Source organism: Anoplolepis gracilipes, chromosome 14 (assembly GCF_047496725.1).
Source record: "Anoplolepis gracilipes chromosome 14, ASM4749672v1, whole genome shotgun sequence".
Taxonomy (NCBI): domain Eukaryota; kingdom Metazoa; phylum Arthropoda; class Insecta; order Hymenoptera; family Formicidae; genus Anoplolepis; species Anoplolepis gracilipes.
In genome coordinates, this window is record NC_132983.1 from 3,332,780 (window position 1) to 3,348,524 (window position 15,745).

At 35.4% G+C, this 15,745-nt stretch overlaps 1 protein-coding gene across 1 annotated transcript in view; it reads right to left on the bottom strand.

Annotated features, from left to right (window-relative positions):
- The window catches only part of N (uncharacterized), a 247,626-nt gene that overhangs the window by 227,897 nt on the left and 3,984 nt on the right, over positions 1-15,745 (bottom strand). The gene's annotated exons all lie outside the window — the stretch shown is intronic.

The following is a 15,745-nucleotide window of genomic DNA, read 5'->3' on the forward strand; positions in this document are numbered from 1 at the left end:
TATTAATCATATAAGTTTTATCCCAATATTCTTCCCTTAAAAAAATAAAATAGCATTGATATAGTCTTATATTTTTTGATACAATATTAACAAGTACGATATATGCGAGCATTCAAATCACCAGCGAATTCAACAACTTTAATAAAGTATTAAAGTACGACATGTGCTTTTAAAAGAGAACATTGCATTTTATATAAATATAAAATATTTTTTTTCTGTAAGTTGGACAAATAAACTATTTTATACATTATTTAATTAAACTTATTTTATTTTATACATTATTATTTTATAAAAATTTTAAAAATAAATTTAAGAATTCTTTAGTTTAATTTTTTTTAAATATTTGATTTTATATTCTTTGATGACCTGAACAAGTTTGCAAGTAATATGGGTTTCACGATAACAAGCTTATTTATACTGCAGTAAAAATATTATCTCTTGCTTAGAGATACAGCACTATATATAGCCGATAGTAATAAACACTTGTTTCGAAATTTCTAGACTTTGTCATATATCATCAGATGAATACTGCCACACATAAAATCGTAAATTGCTCGTACATACTTTTCTCTTGTGACGACAGATCGATAATATAAAATCAGTAGAAATCACGCCGAGCGAGACGGAAAAGTATTAATCACGCAGCAGGTAGCAAATAATTGTTCCAAATAAATAAAACAAACATATATCTACATTTATTCATAAAAGAAATCCATTTGCTTACGTAAAAAAAAACGGAAATTATAAGTACATTATCATAAGTAAAAGTTTATTCCATTTTATGATTAAATCCTTAATCGCATGCTTTGTCCACGAGCAAATAAAACATTACACATATAATAGCCTTCCAACCATCGCCAACTAAAAGGTCGCGCTCATCAATTAATTTAGTGCCGATTTTTTTTTCAGCTATCTATATATTCTGAAAATATTTCTGAAAATATTCTAAAGAATTGTAATTTGATATTTTATTTATAATATATAATAAAATGCGTTAGTTTATATATGATTTGATAATAGCGTGTCTTCTTAATTATCGATTACATAGCAAAAAGTCTTAAACCGCGATAAATAATTCGCGCGTATCATGCTCGCGGGTTTCTTATTCAATTATAAGGACAAGGGAGCAAAAGAAAAGCGAATAATCGTAAATTCAGAAGCTATTTAAGTAGAAAGGGCAAATGGAAAATTGAGTGGAATAAAACACAGACGGAATTTTGCCTCTCAGCCACAATAATTATAAATCTCATTTCCTCGCGAACTCGGAAAAGAAGACGAACGCGAGATAAATAACAGAATTCCAACGGTACATTGATTTGCGAATCGTTAGTTATTACGAGGTTAGTCCTCTAATGAACGCACAGTAACCTATGGTGCGTTTACACCGCAGTGATTACAAATCGGTGGAGCGTTAAAAGTATCTTCGGGATTCTTCAAAGACCGAAGGTACAGTTACGCGCGAGATCTGCGTTTACATGTGGGATGTTTGCCACGCCAGGTGCATTTATTTTAGCAATTATGTATTGAGAGAAAACCGACAATTTTTCAATCCCGTCAATGGAAACAATTTAACACTGTCGCGATCCATCAGAGAAGTCTACAAAGAAATATTTCAAAGATATACTACATATTACGAGAAGGACTCTAATTAGAAAATTACGAACATGTGAAAATATTATATGTAAGAAATTATATAAATTGATATGATTCTTTTTTTAATCGTGTTCTTGTTATTTATTTAATTATGCACATATAACGCTAATTTTATTTATATAAAGATCATTGTCAAGTGTTATATATGTATATTTTAATATTATAATTATCCTTGATTAATTATGCAATTACACAATATATTATTAAAGTTAATTATTTATAAGCACGATCTTTACTATCTCATCGCGTAGACAAGTAGCCATATCTTTGACAAACACGCAAAGCGACCAGGCATTTCGTGGCTAACATAAAAAATAACTCCCAACTTTTTTAAAACTGTTAGACGAGCCCCTCAAAATTCTGCTCACGTTCGAAAGTGACGTGAGCTGCTCGTAAGGAAACGACGGCGACGCGACTGTTTCGTCTGGCAGTGATATTATACAAACGCAATCTCAACTTCCTACCGAGTTCGTATAGTAGACATAAAATACAAGAAAATATAATAGAAGATAATTAGAAAGTTAACTATTAGTTTTCAAATCCAATTAGAAGATTCGATAAATTAAAAGAGATAAAAATCTATTTGAATATATATGTATATATTTTCGAATATGAAACTCATATAGGCATGTGAAAGAAAAAAATTTCAGTCTGGATGTCATATATTTCACAGTACGTTCTTGGTTCTTATTTCAATACAACATTCTTATTTGTAATGTATTGTATCGAAGATATTATAATAAACTTTTTTTTTGTTATTGCGCTTTTATTTATCGAACGAAATATTGAATGCACGCTCGTAAAATATAAAAAAATTTTCTTAAAAATAATACTTGTATTAAAAACGAACCAATACAAAATATTAGACCGATAGACGATAATTAATGATTCAAATCATGACAATAATTGTAAGTATATTGCAAGAGAAAATTAAATATAAAGTTTAAATATTAATTGACAAATACCAATATTTATCTCAACTCTGTTATCATATTACATATAAAATTATCTTTATCTAATTTATTTTTTTCAATTTCCGTTAAGTGTAATCGAAAATTATTTCACACATCCGGTAAAGAATTTCTCGCTAATCCTGAAACCGGAATTCATAAAAAGAACGTGAGTAAATAATGTTCTTGGCATAATGTCAAATATTGTCACGTCTTATCTTACACGTGCGTTTCTTACTTTCCGTTATCGTGTCAAAAAAAAAAAAAAAAAAAAAAAAAAAGAGTATTAGCTATCTGATACAAAGCAAGCAAAAGCACACAAAGTCTTGCATACGTTTCTTTCACGAGAATTACGAAAAGATTAAAAAAGAATTACAACTTATGCGTTTATTAAATGCTAATAATGTATTGAAAATGTCATATAGAGTTGCACAAATCATTTATTGTAATAATAAACATGTAAAATTCATATTTTACTTTTAATAAAAATAATAGTAAAACAAATAATAGTAATAAACAAATAGTAGTAATAAAATGTACTAATAATGTAAATAAATATAATAGTAATAAAAAAATATTTGCTTCTCTCTCTCTCTCTCTCTCTCTCTCAGATTTCTTGCTAAATTAATTTTAAATTTAACTGTGCATTTTAATGTGTGTTGGATGAACGCAATGCACTCAACGCGCTGCAATTTTCAACAATGTGAATTACACGTACCATGCCCCGCCGAAGAAAGAGAAAGTTTGTACCTTACGGCGGTTAAGTAACTCGCTTTGCAGCTAATCCCCAATGAAGATCAGTACAAGAGTTTTGATTTATGATAGGTAATTAATAAAGAGGGCATAGCAATTCAATATCGTAGATTTAAACTCACTGGCGGTGGTCATCGTGATATTAATTTGACGAGGAGAAAAATTTGTTAAACATTCTTCTGTATACATTTTCTCTCTATAAAAGTATAAAAAAAAGCTTTCTCAATAATCAAATTATTCATTCTAATTAAGCAATTAATTTTTATAATATTATTAAAGTCACAATAAAAAATCAACAAGCCTTTATGATTTATTAATTCTAAATAATTTCTTTTTTCAAAGAATTAAAGATACCTTAAGGAAGCTAGTAATATTTACAAAGCGTATATTTGTTTAGCGTAATAAATAACAAGATTTCTACAGAGCATTTAGTTAACGAACTTATTAATACTTTCTCCAACATACCGAAAAGGTTAGACTCTTGTGAACTCGGAGAAACTAACTTACATTAGATATCACAGAGGATATTTTAGAATGCACGTTATGTTACGATGAAAGGAAAGAAATTACTGCCTCAAATAAAAACAAATATGGAATTGTTCAAATTTCATTGAACGTGACTGAATTAATACACGTTCGTAAAATTACTAGTCATCATGATCGATCATTGTTCCAAGACTCGGAATTCATGAGAATCATTCGTGTGTGCTTATCATCCGCCCGTGTAATTACATGTAATTCACATTGTGAATTGAACAATATCAAATATAAATTTCGACCTCAAACAGCTTATCGTTTTCTGAATGAAACTCTGTCGACGTGACTGTGCATCTCGCTGAAAGTAAATGCCCGAGATAAATATTATGTGAATTATCATATTTTCATAATCGTTTCTCATTTACAGTTTCCATCATTTCTCACATATTTTGAATCTAATAACAGATATTTATTCGTTAATATTACTCTGATGTTGCCGATCAAAATAAAATCTACTCCAAATTTCTAAATTAAACGAGCAACACTCATTCGGGGCTATTCGAAAAGTAAAATATATTTCAGAACGCATTCCACGATTTATAACGATTGGCCTCTTCTTAAACGTGAGAACGAAACGAAATCTCCGTAAATATATGCAAAATTGCAAATCATCATCGCGGTTGACCGTGAATAGCTCGAAGAAGTCCGAACCCTTCTAGGTCGATGTAAGGCCTCAGCCTAGGGCCATTACACTTAGTGTTGTATCCCCTGTGTTCTTGAGCCTCACGATAATAAAGTCGATGTCGGCCGGGCATGCCAGTCGCGGCGTACGTTATGAATAAGTACGCATAACGTAGCGGCGTGTGTGCAGGAACGTATCTATATTCATGCACGGGTATCGCCGCAGGGCACGACCGAACAATACGCGAGGGGATACCGTACGCAAGAGCCGACCTGCCGGAGCCCTCCTTCGGTACGAGGCATAAGGTTCCCGCAGACCTGGCCATTATGCAAAGGAACCGGGCACGTAAGTTAATTAGTTTATACCTACAGCGAAGCTGTAGTACACTGAGAAACTGTAGTGATAATCGGCACGCAAATATGTGCTGAGAAAAACAAAGAAAAAGAGAAGAGCTTATATTGGGCGCCGTTACTTTATATTTATAATAATAATATAATTATCCGTATACTGTAATTTTTAGAGAATTTATTCGACGAATATCAATGTTACAAAATATTTAATAAAAACTTTTTTTTTTTTTTAGATCAGATGCTGCTTTCTTTGACAAAGATTTTTGAGAAAATTTTTAATGCACGATTTTATGAATTTTTAATACACTTAATTTTCGAACGAAGTTTGAAATTAATTTTATTACTTTTATAGTAAATAATTAATAAATAAAAGCTGATAAAGATACATACACATTGTAATCTATAATATACGCATAATGTGTTAATTTTTCATAAAATTACTTTTACAAAAAACAAAAAAAACTTAGGTTTTTTTTTTATAAAATATCAAATTTTTGCAAAACAAAGTTTAATAAAGTCTAGACTTTATAAAAAGACTGAATCGAAAAGATTGAATGACTCAGAGACATATATATTATAAAAAATTATTATGTGTAAAAATATATAGCTGCACAATTCATATGGTTAATTAATTTCAAGCGCTACGCAAATAAAGCTTTATTAGATATTTATAGCGTATAAAAGATTAAAGAAACTGATTAATCATGCAGATTGTAGTACAAAACGCTGCCAATGAAAAGTGTATTAAGAATTAATTAAAAGTCCCGCGGATATAATGCGCCAAGGTAAATTGACGGTAGAGCGGGCGTGGCAAGAAAGAGAGAGATATAATCGATTGCAAGATACCACTCGATACTCAATCTCGGACGTAACCTGCATAAGGGGAAGTGGCAAGAAGAAAGATCGTGACTTTGGCTGCGCCGCGCGCGAGAGTCTCGAACGGATAATTATTATCACGGGGAGGCGCGCGCGAAGACGGAGATGAGAGAGATAGAAGCGAGATGAGGACAAAGAGAGGGAAAGAGAGTCTCGGCAAGGGAGGGGCAAGATGAAGCGGAGGAGAAAGGTGTTGGATGCGAACACGTTGATCCGAGGTAGAGATGGTTCAAGGATCAATACACATGCATATTCTCTGTTAGTGCACGCCGTGAAATATATCTTGCTCTCTCTTTCTCTCTCCCAGCATCATCGCCGGACCCTTTCCGTCTCGCTTTTTCTCCTTCTCTCTCTCTTCGCCTTATTGACCCCAAATACCAACGCACGATTAAGTACTCGTCCGACGATTCTTTCGTGACCGACGATCGCCAAGAGGAGCGCGCAATATAAATATCTATACAACGCGCGAATAAAGATCATTTATATACACATATGTATGAAAAGAATTTATCATTAGATTTCTTTTTATTTATTTCGCTAGATTAGAACTCAATCTGCGAATAATATTTCTTTTATACGTGTAAGTTCTCCATTCTATTTATAAATAGATTATATATGCTACGAAAGTAAACCTAAAAATTCTCTCAATTAACAAATACAATATTATAAATAAATTCGGCATCTAAAAGTTCCGCGATCACTCTCGACTATCTTTGTATCTCGCATGAATGTCAAAGCATGCCCCCCCCCCCCCGCCCTCCCTCCCTGCTGAAGAATCGCTTCGTCAGGGAGACCGCAAGTCTCGGTGAAAATGTCGTTGCTTCGTACCTTCGTATCTCGCACCTGCCGCTGACAGGATACGTCAAGGTATTCTTCGTGACTCTGGTACAGACCACCAGGACAGTTTTTGCGCGCCATCGTTCGTTACAGCAGCACCAATCGGCAGCGACAATCGGCGCCGAGGTCTTGCGGCAATAATTCGTCGCCGATCACCATATAAGTACGTGCGCGGCGAACGAAAATAACGAGAGTGGGACAAATTATCGAAATAACGAGTGTACGAAACATAAAAGAAAAATAGCGTGAGGGCTCGACCGCGCGATTAACGAGAGCTAAATTGTACTGATTTCTCTCCGTTACTGTTGTCGCACGCATGTCACATTTTTACGGTCGACCATTACACACATCGTTGTCGCGCCGCGCCTACCGTAAATCGACGATGCGAGAAAAAAAACGTAGGACGCGTCGGAATCGACGTCCTGCACATGTAATTACGCATGACACATATCTCTCCGCCCATTATACTATTTAGCCAACGCTGGATAATGACAGAGACTTTTGCAATGTTACGCGGCAGCTGACCTGCAAAGCTACTTGTTAAAATGTTCCGTCCTACTCTTGTACAGGAATATTGCATTTTGAATAATACATGAGTTAAGAATGTACAATATATCCCGAAAAATAACTTCAACAATCTTTTTGGGAAATTATATTAAATTCTTTTTAAATTTTCAATTAATAATTTTGCCTTAATGATGACAAGTAAAAATGTATTTATAATGTTTGCAATCATGTTTGTATTTAACAACAAGATTAACTGTTACAAATTGTTAAACTGAAAAAAAAAAACTTACAATACAGAGATTGGCAATTTTACGTCGAATGACATAACATAAAAATGAGATATATGATATCTTGTGATTCTTGAGACTTATTTGTAATTTAAAAAATTATTTGCAATTTGAAAAGTTATTTGTAATTTAAAAAATGTAAAAAATACGATCAAATTAAGCAGGTATAAGATGTATGCAGGTACATGTGTTCCATATTAACTGTTATTTATCATATTCGTGTTTCGATTTAAGTTACGGATACCAATTGCTCGTAATTATGTCGGGACGAGCTCTCGTCGTTTAAACGTAATTATGTCCCGCAAGGTTGGCGATTTGGATGCAACGATTCGCTGCATTACATAAATCTAAGGACTCCTGGAGCTTTCTTTATCAACAGAGATATTTTGAAACACACGTACTCCATATAAGAGAAACCTATATAATACCGACATAAATTTATACATAAATGTGAAATGAAACATTTTATATCGCCATAAATTTATATTCACCCCAAAATATGCATCATACAAATTTATACGTTATTACAAAAGTCTGCACTTTTCCTCTCTCTATCTCATAATATATAATATAAATTATAATTTGTAATCTCCGCGAGCTCAAAAATAATTTGAATTATTCAAACATGAATACTCTTAATAACTTTTAGGTTCTCAAACGACTAAAGAAACGGAAATGTACTATCCACCTTGCAAACAAAATGCCACCCTTTCTCAACGCGTTCCGTCACGCTCGGGGATTTATCGAAAACGCACCTGGCAATCGATAATCGTACAAAAGTCCTCCACGACCCAAAATGGTCACAAGAAAAAAAAAAGAATATTTCATACATACACCGCGCATGTGTGATCAATTCAAATAACTGCAAATTTCTCATGTATTCTATATATTTTTTATTAATTCACTTAAAAAAATATATAAACAATATATCCTATTGACAATAAATATAATCTTTTTATATTTAATTCGAATAATAAATTGTATAATAATATAACTCACTTATTAAATTCTTTATCGATCCAACATCTTTTTTGCCATAAGAAAGTTTCATCAAAAGTATATTCGACAAAATGTTTTCAATATTACGTTAAAGAGATTTATTCGAGTCTAAAATCACACTGAAACTCAGTGGCATTTATGTGGATTTATTGGATCATCGAGGAAGCGTACATTGACCGCGAAGAAGTTTATAGGAAACTTTACGGCATCGAAGTTAAATATCGAAGAATTACACAAAGGCGGCGATACGCGAACAGCCTCCATCTCATGGAGACGTTCCGAGAAATTCGGCCCTGCAAACAATACGGGTCCATTGTGGCCTGCAATGCTGGGCCAGAGGAGAGGGAAATCTCTTAATTTGATAATAAAAGCACGACACAGGAAGCATACTTCAAAAGGACGCGCCCTATTCTGTCTCGGACGAAATATTTATCGAGTTATAGAAGGAATACATACGGTAGCAACATGAGAAATAAAAAGATTGGCGCGACCGGTTTCTCAGTCGGTTAAACGTCATTTTCGATTCATCAGCAATTTGATTCGCTGCTGCATTAGCTAAGCGCTCGCTAATTAACGCAAAGTCCCTTTTCGCATATCATCTCAGAATAATGCTAATTGAAAGACAGAGTTTGCCACGCGGTCAGTGCTCGCCGAGTTTCTGTGGAACGTCGTGGAAGAAAGTTGGAACGACCAATCGGAGCGCCGTTATTTCGTTGACGTGTGGTTTGCACGCTAATGCTAATTTTCATCGTTTCGACGTTAAGTATAAATGTATAAGAACTATATTTATAAAATTGAACGTAAGATTTCAAAGAAACATATACATGCGATTTTTTACGAGACACTTTTATAAAGTCGTATGAATAATACGTGATATTATTAAAATTGTAACTTAAAAATATGAAATTAAAGCTAATATTTTTATAATCTCACAAATTACAACATTTACATTGCCGATAAGTTTCGCATTTTGCGTTTTATCATCTAACATGGAGATCGCGTTCAATGTCGGGACGAGATTAGGATTAGACAGCCAGATTTAACGCTGTGAAATAAGATTACGGGCGTGATGCTCGCACACAGAAAATGCGTGTAACGTAAGGTTTACATGGTTCGACGCCCCGACGAGCACAGCCACGATCAAACGGCGTGACGTGCTTTCGCATCGATGCGATTACACGTGCGATCGTCGTCGATTCCCCGGCGTAGCTATATGGCATGCGTGCGATCGTCTCGTCGTTAAAGGGGCGGATAGAAGAGAGGGAGAGGGAAGAACAAACGGAGAGACGAGCCCGTTGCAATTCCGTTGTAGCCGCTCACTTGTTCGCCCGGCCAAGCTTAACGGAAATGCACGACCGACGGTGATGATTGACGAATGTCGCGCGCGATTATTATGGGGAAACGAAACGTTACGGAGGAGGAAACGCTCGGATAACCGTAACTGGAACCGAAATATCTGCAATGTGACATTTGATCGATGAATTGAATCGACCAGCTGAAAATTCTTTGACGTATAAAGATAAATAGCGATTAATGAAGATTGTTGTAACTAGAATTGCTTAATTTCAGCGTAATAAATAACACATTTTTATTAAATTATCAAATTTCTGTAATCCTCTTTCCCTGCTCCCTTCTCAAGAAAAATTATTTAGAATCAAATATAAGCATCATAATATCAAAATTAGTAAATCAAATATTATACATAATAATAATTTAAAAATATGTTTTATGCTAAAGATTTGACGTGGAAATTATAATTAAATGTACAAATGTTACGGAATATCCGCAATCTTACATGGCATTCATCAACTTTTCGAATATATTTATTCACATGGTAATGAAAAGAAATCGACAAGAGAATTTTAAAAGCATCTTTGCCGAGTTAAACTCATAATTTTCTTTAAAAAGACGTCACGGGAAACACATAATTGACCGGCAACTCTGCCCTGCTTTTTTAAATTAACATAAAATGAAGATAAAAAAAAAAAAACACAAAATCCTCAAATCCTGGGAATTCAACAAGGACTCGTGCCGTTTAACAGCAGGGCGTGGGAGACTGTCGACCAGCTGCTGCTGGTCGATGTTGGTTCAAGGACCATTACACAATGACACTGTATGTGCGCGGTAAGAGCTCGGGTGGGACACGAGAAAGTCACGTTTTCGTAGAGAGTACGACAACGAAAGATAAGGGAAGGGGGAGAAAGGGTCACGTTTTCCGGGAAATCGAGTAGTGGTTTTATTCGCATCTGCATGAACTTCGGGGGATGCGACTTTATTATTCACGTAGGAAATAAATTCACGATAAAATTGCCGGCCGGCCACTTTCTTTCGCGATACAATATACGGTGCGTACAGAGCATTCATTGCGTTCTCGCATATGCGTGTTCGCCACTGTGCCACTTGCATCGCCGACGACTGTGTTCGATTACATTCGGCCGAGTTTTATACGACTGCGTTTCAGTGATTAAATAATCTATTTTATACTGCGCATACATTTTTCTTAAAATCTTATCTTTAATCTTTGGGGAAATTAAAGTTGACAAACATTTATAATAAATTGTACAGATGTGCAAAAACTTCATTTCACAGTCGAAAAAGCGTCATCGAACATAGTTGCATGTATTAACGGTAGCGTCTTAATTATCCCGGGCAAAAATTATTCCAATCTACAAGTGAGATATCGCCGGCAAATTGAGATTTCCACGATTACGCAAATGCCTTATCGGCGAGATTGCTAATTAATGCGAGAGTCTCGAAAGTACTGCGTTTTAAGCTCGACTCGGCACAAACGATCGCGTCTTTGCGGCATTTTAATCGTAAATTCGTTGACCGACTAATGCAATGTCGGCTCGACAGCACATATAAATACGATTTAAAGAAACCGACGTGCCTCTGCGGAGGGACCGCTTCCTCCCGCTTCCTCTCGCGCGAAATTGAGACGCCCAATTAAAGTCAAGTCGACCAATCAGCGTGAAAGCGTGCAGCATGCGTTATCGTTTGGCAAGATCGCGACCGCGTTTGTGGGAGCAAAGGCGGTTGATAAGCCGACGTGTTTACCGTGACGGTGATTCACATGGTTGGAAAACAAGTAAAAGGATTCGTATGTATGTGTGTGTACGTTCGCAGCGTGAGTTTAGCTTCGATGGGACTCGCTAGAAACGGTGTTTCTCACTTACGAGAGTTGCGAAAGACGTTAACACGCGGATTCTTCCTCGTTATATACGCCAAGTTGAGGAAAGACTCGCCACCGGCGCGATGCTGCTTGAAAAGAGGACCTGACGTAACTTCCGGATGATCCTTCCGTCCGCGCCTATAGCCGCGTATTCTCAGAATTAAATTAAGTATTCACCGAGTAAATAAAGTTCCCTTTATTATATTGAAAGCTTAAACATACAGCGTGGAAATAAAAGAAACATTAGTGCTGAAAAAATAATTTTATATTATATAAATATTTTATTTGAGTAAATATTATAAGATGTATAGTTGATTAAGAAGTTATTAAAATTATAGAAAAATTATTATATAAAAGCAAAATAAATAATTAGACCAAAGTTTATTAATTATTTATATCAAATGTATATACGTTTCTTATAAATTATAAATACTATTTTAACAGAGAACAGAACAATCTTTGTAAAGATGAAATTTCAAAGAAAATAAAAAGATTTTTAAAATCATGATTTTCTAAACATCGAGCGACTCGTATTTTCAAATAATTCAATCTCCAGTACAATTAAAGGTACTTCTCGAGCGCGAATTATTGATTGCATATACTGAGACAATATTAATTAACAAGGCGCGATAACCAGCGCGTTTAATGGAATGTTAGCTTCGTAAGTACGGGTTTCGATTGTTCCGTCGCGCGAGCATGTAATATGAGCCAACAGGCCGTGTCTGCCAAGGGGGGCCCGGCTTTCAGACATATATAGGCTTCGCTGACCGCGTGAAAAATTAATCAAGGCATCGTTCCACGACGCTGATTGCAAAAGGCTCGTCGCAACTACGCGTTCGTTATCGGATGATGCCGTTATGGTGGAAATTAATGGCATAAATTCAACGATCTCTCGTATTGCGACGCGTAAAGATCGCCGTTTTGTGTTTAATTGACGGTGAGAGAACCGATATGAATTTAATGCACGCTTCTGCTACCGATTCCTCTTACGATCATCGATCGAAATATCACAGCCATAACGCGATGATAATAATTAGAGAAAGGAGCATTCTTTAAAATGAAAACTAATTTTGATGAAAAAGTATTAAAAGTGCACTGAATGCCAGTAAAATTCACTTGGATGATGCGTCGCGAAATACGACGAGCGTATTTGACCGTCTCGTTAACTGGCAATGCGAATAATTTAATATCGGCATTTCGGACAAAAAGTTCTTATATTAAATTGTATTATAAAGAATTTTCTAAAATTAAATTGCAACATTTTTGCCATTCTTGTGTAAGCAATCATTATCGGTTATAATATCAAAATATTACATTATTAAAGAATCATAATTAATTTTTTTTTTATTTGACAAAAAATATATCAATTTATAAATCTGGATTTATAATCACGGAATTTCTGATGTAGCTATAAGGCTTTGAAGGTTCAAGTATACCGCTGTTAATCAACGAGATTCGCGGGTAATGAATCAGACAGGATTCGAATTTCGCGAATCCATCGAAAACACGAGTTTCCCATGATTATTATACGGTAGGAGAGGAATTATTAATCAATCGACGATTAGCCGCGTGTGTAGAGCACATTCGCCATACCGTGGCACGCTCATTGCCATTTATCAGATGAAAGAGCGCTCTCTTACGTCGACGTTAAGGGAGACGAAACGATGGTAACAGGAATCGAGCATGATTAATAGATACGATTGCATTGACCCGGGTACGCGCGCTTATCCACGTCTGCGCGCTCTTGGGAAAAATCGCTGCCATCGGGCACGAACAACGATCCTTGTTTGTGCTCTCTCGCGCCTCAGGAAGTAAACGTTTTAAGCTGATATGGATCCGGATTGCGTTAAACCGCTTCCACGTGCGCTGCGGGAAAACGACACCGGGTGGTCTTCTCACCGCGCGCGAACCGATCTCTCCGTCCTCCCGATCTCGTCTCTTTTCGAATCGCCGCCGTTTCTCGCGTTTCTTCGTCAGACCACACCGGACGTTTAGCGAATGAAAAATTCACTCATGTCACGCGTGTAAAAACCCCAGCTGACATGGGAGAATACGTCGAAACAGAGACGCAAAAAGTCTGTGTCCTCGGAGATAAGAATGAAAAAATGAATGCATATAGTCGAGGGACATTTAGCACTATCGTCAAAGACAAAAAGGCCGATTGTTCGCAATCTTCTCGAAAAGTAAAGTATTATTTAAAAGTAAAAAAATATATAATTCTTAAATATTATATAATAAAATATAAATATAAAATAATACAAAAATATAATTTTTAAATACAAAAATAATCTAAGCCATTATTCTAATTAATTTTCAATCTTTCGCTGCTAAATATTAAATGACTTAAAAATATGAATTAAAGAAATAATTAAGGGAATTAATTAAATAAAATAATTGAGAAAAATTATTACATAAAACCACACTTATATACGCATTTTAGAATATCTAATTAAATCTATTATTTTTGATAAAATTATATTATAATAGCATTGTTAAAAATTTAGAATAAGCAAGAAATGTTATCGTAATTCTGAAATCATTTATCAAAAAAATAATAGAAAAAAAAAAAAAAAAAGAAAAAAAAAATCGCGCGGAATTCACGTCGATCCGAAGCGATACGGAGAAAAAGTCTCGCAACTGCCTCGACTGTCACGAGCCACGGACGTCTAATCGACGTTCTAAGGTCGCGGCTTCTGTATTGCTTGTCTGAAAATCTCTTCTTTCTCGCGGATGTGTGCGAATCGAACTCCTCTCGGAATCTGCATAGCGCTCGCGAGAGAGATAGATCTCTAGGCGCGATCCTCCATAAGGACACGTCGCCGTCTCGCGCGTTGACTGACGGCACAATCCTCGATTCTTCCGTGATACTACGGAGCCCCTCTCAAATCTTTCTGGGACGACGTAACTGGCAGCAGGAAACGAACGGACGGACGGACGTGCGCGGTAGCAAGGGTCCTTAATTATGCGGTTTAACGCTAGAGGCATCTATCTGTACGAGAGAGGGACGAATGCAAATACCCGAGCTGGTTCTCGATAGGACAGCAGAGATCTTGCCCTTTAGTTAGCAGATGCCGCGAGATACCTAGTCGTTTCCTATCCTTTCTTCTTCGACGGAAAAGAATGATCGTGTAAAAACGAAAAATATCAGAACTGTTAGATCAGAAGACATAGATCTGAGATCATTCGCGCGCTAAAGATCTATTATCTAAATAAAAAAAAAAAAAAAAAAAAGTTCAACTATATCCTCGGTTAGACTATTTTTTATATATAATTTTAGTTTACTAGTTGCTCTGCACATACAATTATAATTTATAGAAATTATTACAAAATTGTTTTAAATAAAGTTGTTTTATAGATATATTTTTATTTTATTAGAATGCAGAAAAGAGAGAGCGAGAGAGAGAAATAGTTTTTAATCCATCTTCATATATAAAAAAATATATTCTATTACTAGTTCCTTTTAAAATCAAAGTTTAATATAATAATTTTATTTAATTTCTTTATCAAGATTTTTTAATTAAGATTAAGATTTTTAATCCAGATTATTGCATTTAGAGATTACCTTTACGATTCGTACAATAATTTTTCCCTTAGTTTGTGATAAACATCACTTTTCAAATTACGTTTCGATTATGAAATATATGTAATACCAATAGTAATATTAAGCTGACAATGAGATGCAGCTGATGCGACAGCATTCTGTGTGCTTGAAGTGAGATTAGCGAAAATATCACGCGCGCAAGTCAATGGAAACGAAAGCAGAAGCAGAGTAATACATATACACAGATCGCATTTCGCGTGCACGTGTGCTGTGCACGGCCAGTCGCACACGTGTGCAGAGTCCGGGCAAGCTCGTGTACCGGACTGAACCGATGAAAGGGAACGAGAAACCGGTTGCAGGTCGATAGCAACGGCGACGGTTTCTAAGTCGCACGAAGGTTTCGAATGTCCCGGGAGTGGCGTCGAGCCGACTTCCTGCAGTACTCGTCGCTACTTAAAAAGAAAAATATATCGAGTGTGTTAGAGTTTTTTTCATTCAATCTATTTCTGCAACTAACATGCGAAATCGACTATCGACTCGATTGCTGCAGGCTATACTAATACGTCAGCTTTAATTCACCGAGTTTTCAATTAACGCACGCGATGCTAAAATGCAAATTAAACGTTTTCCATTACGAGAAATTTTTATAATTGTGACAAAT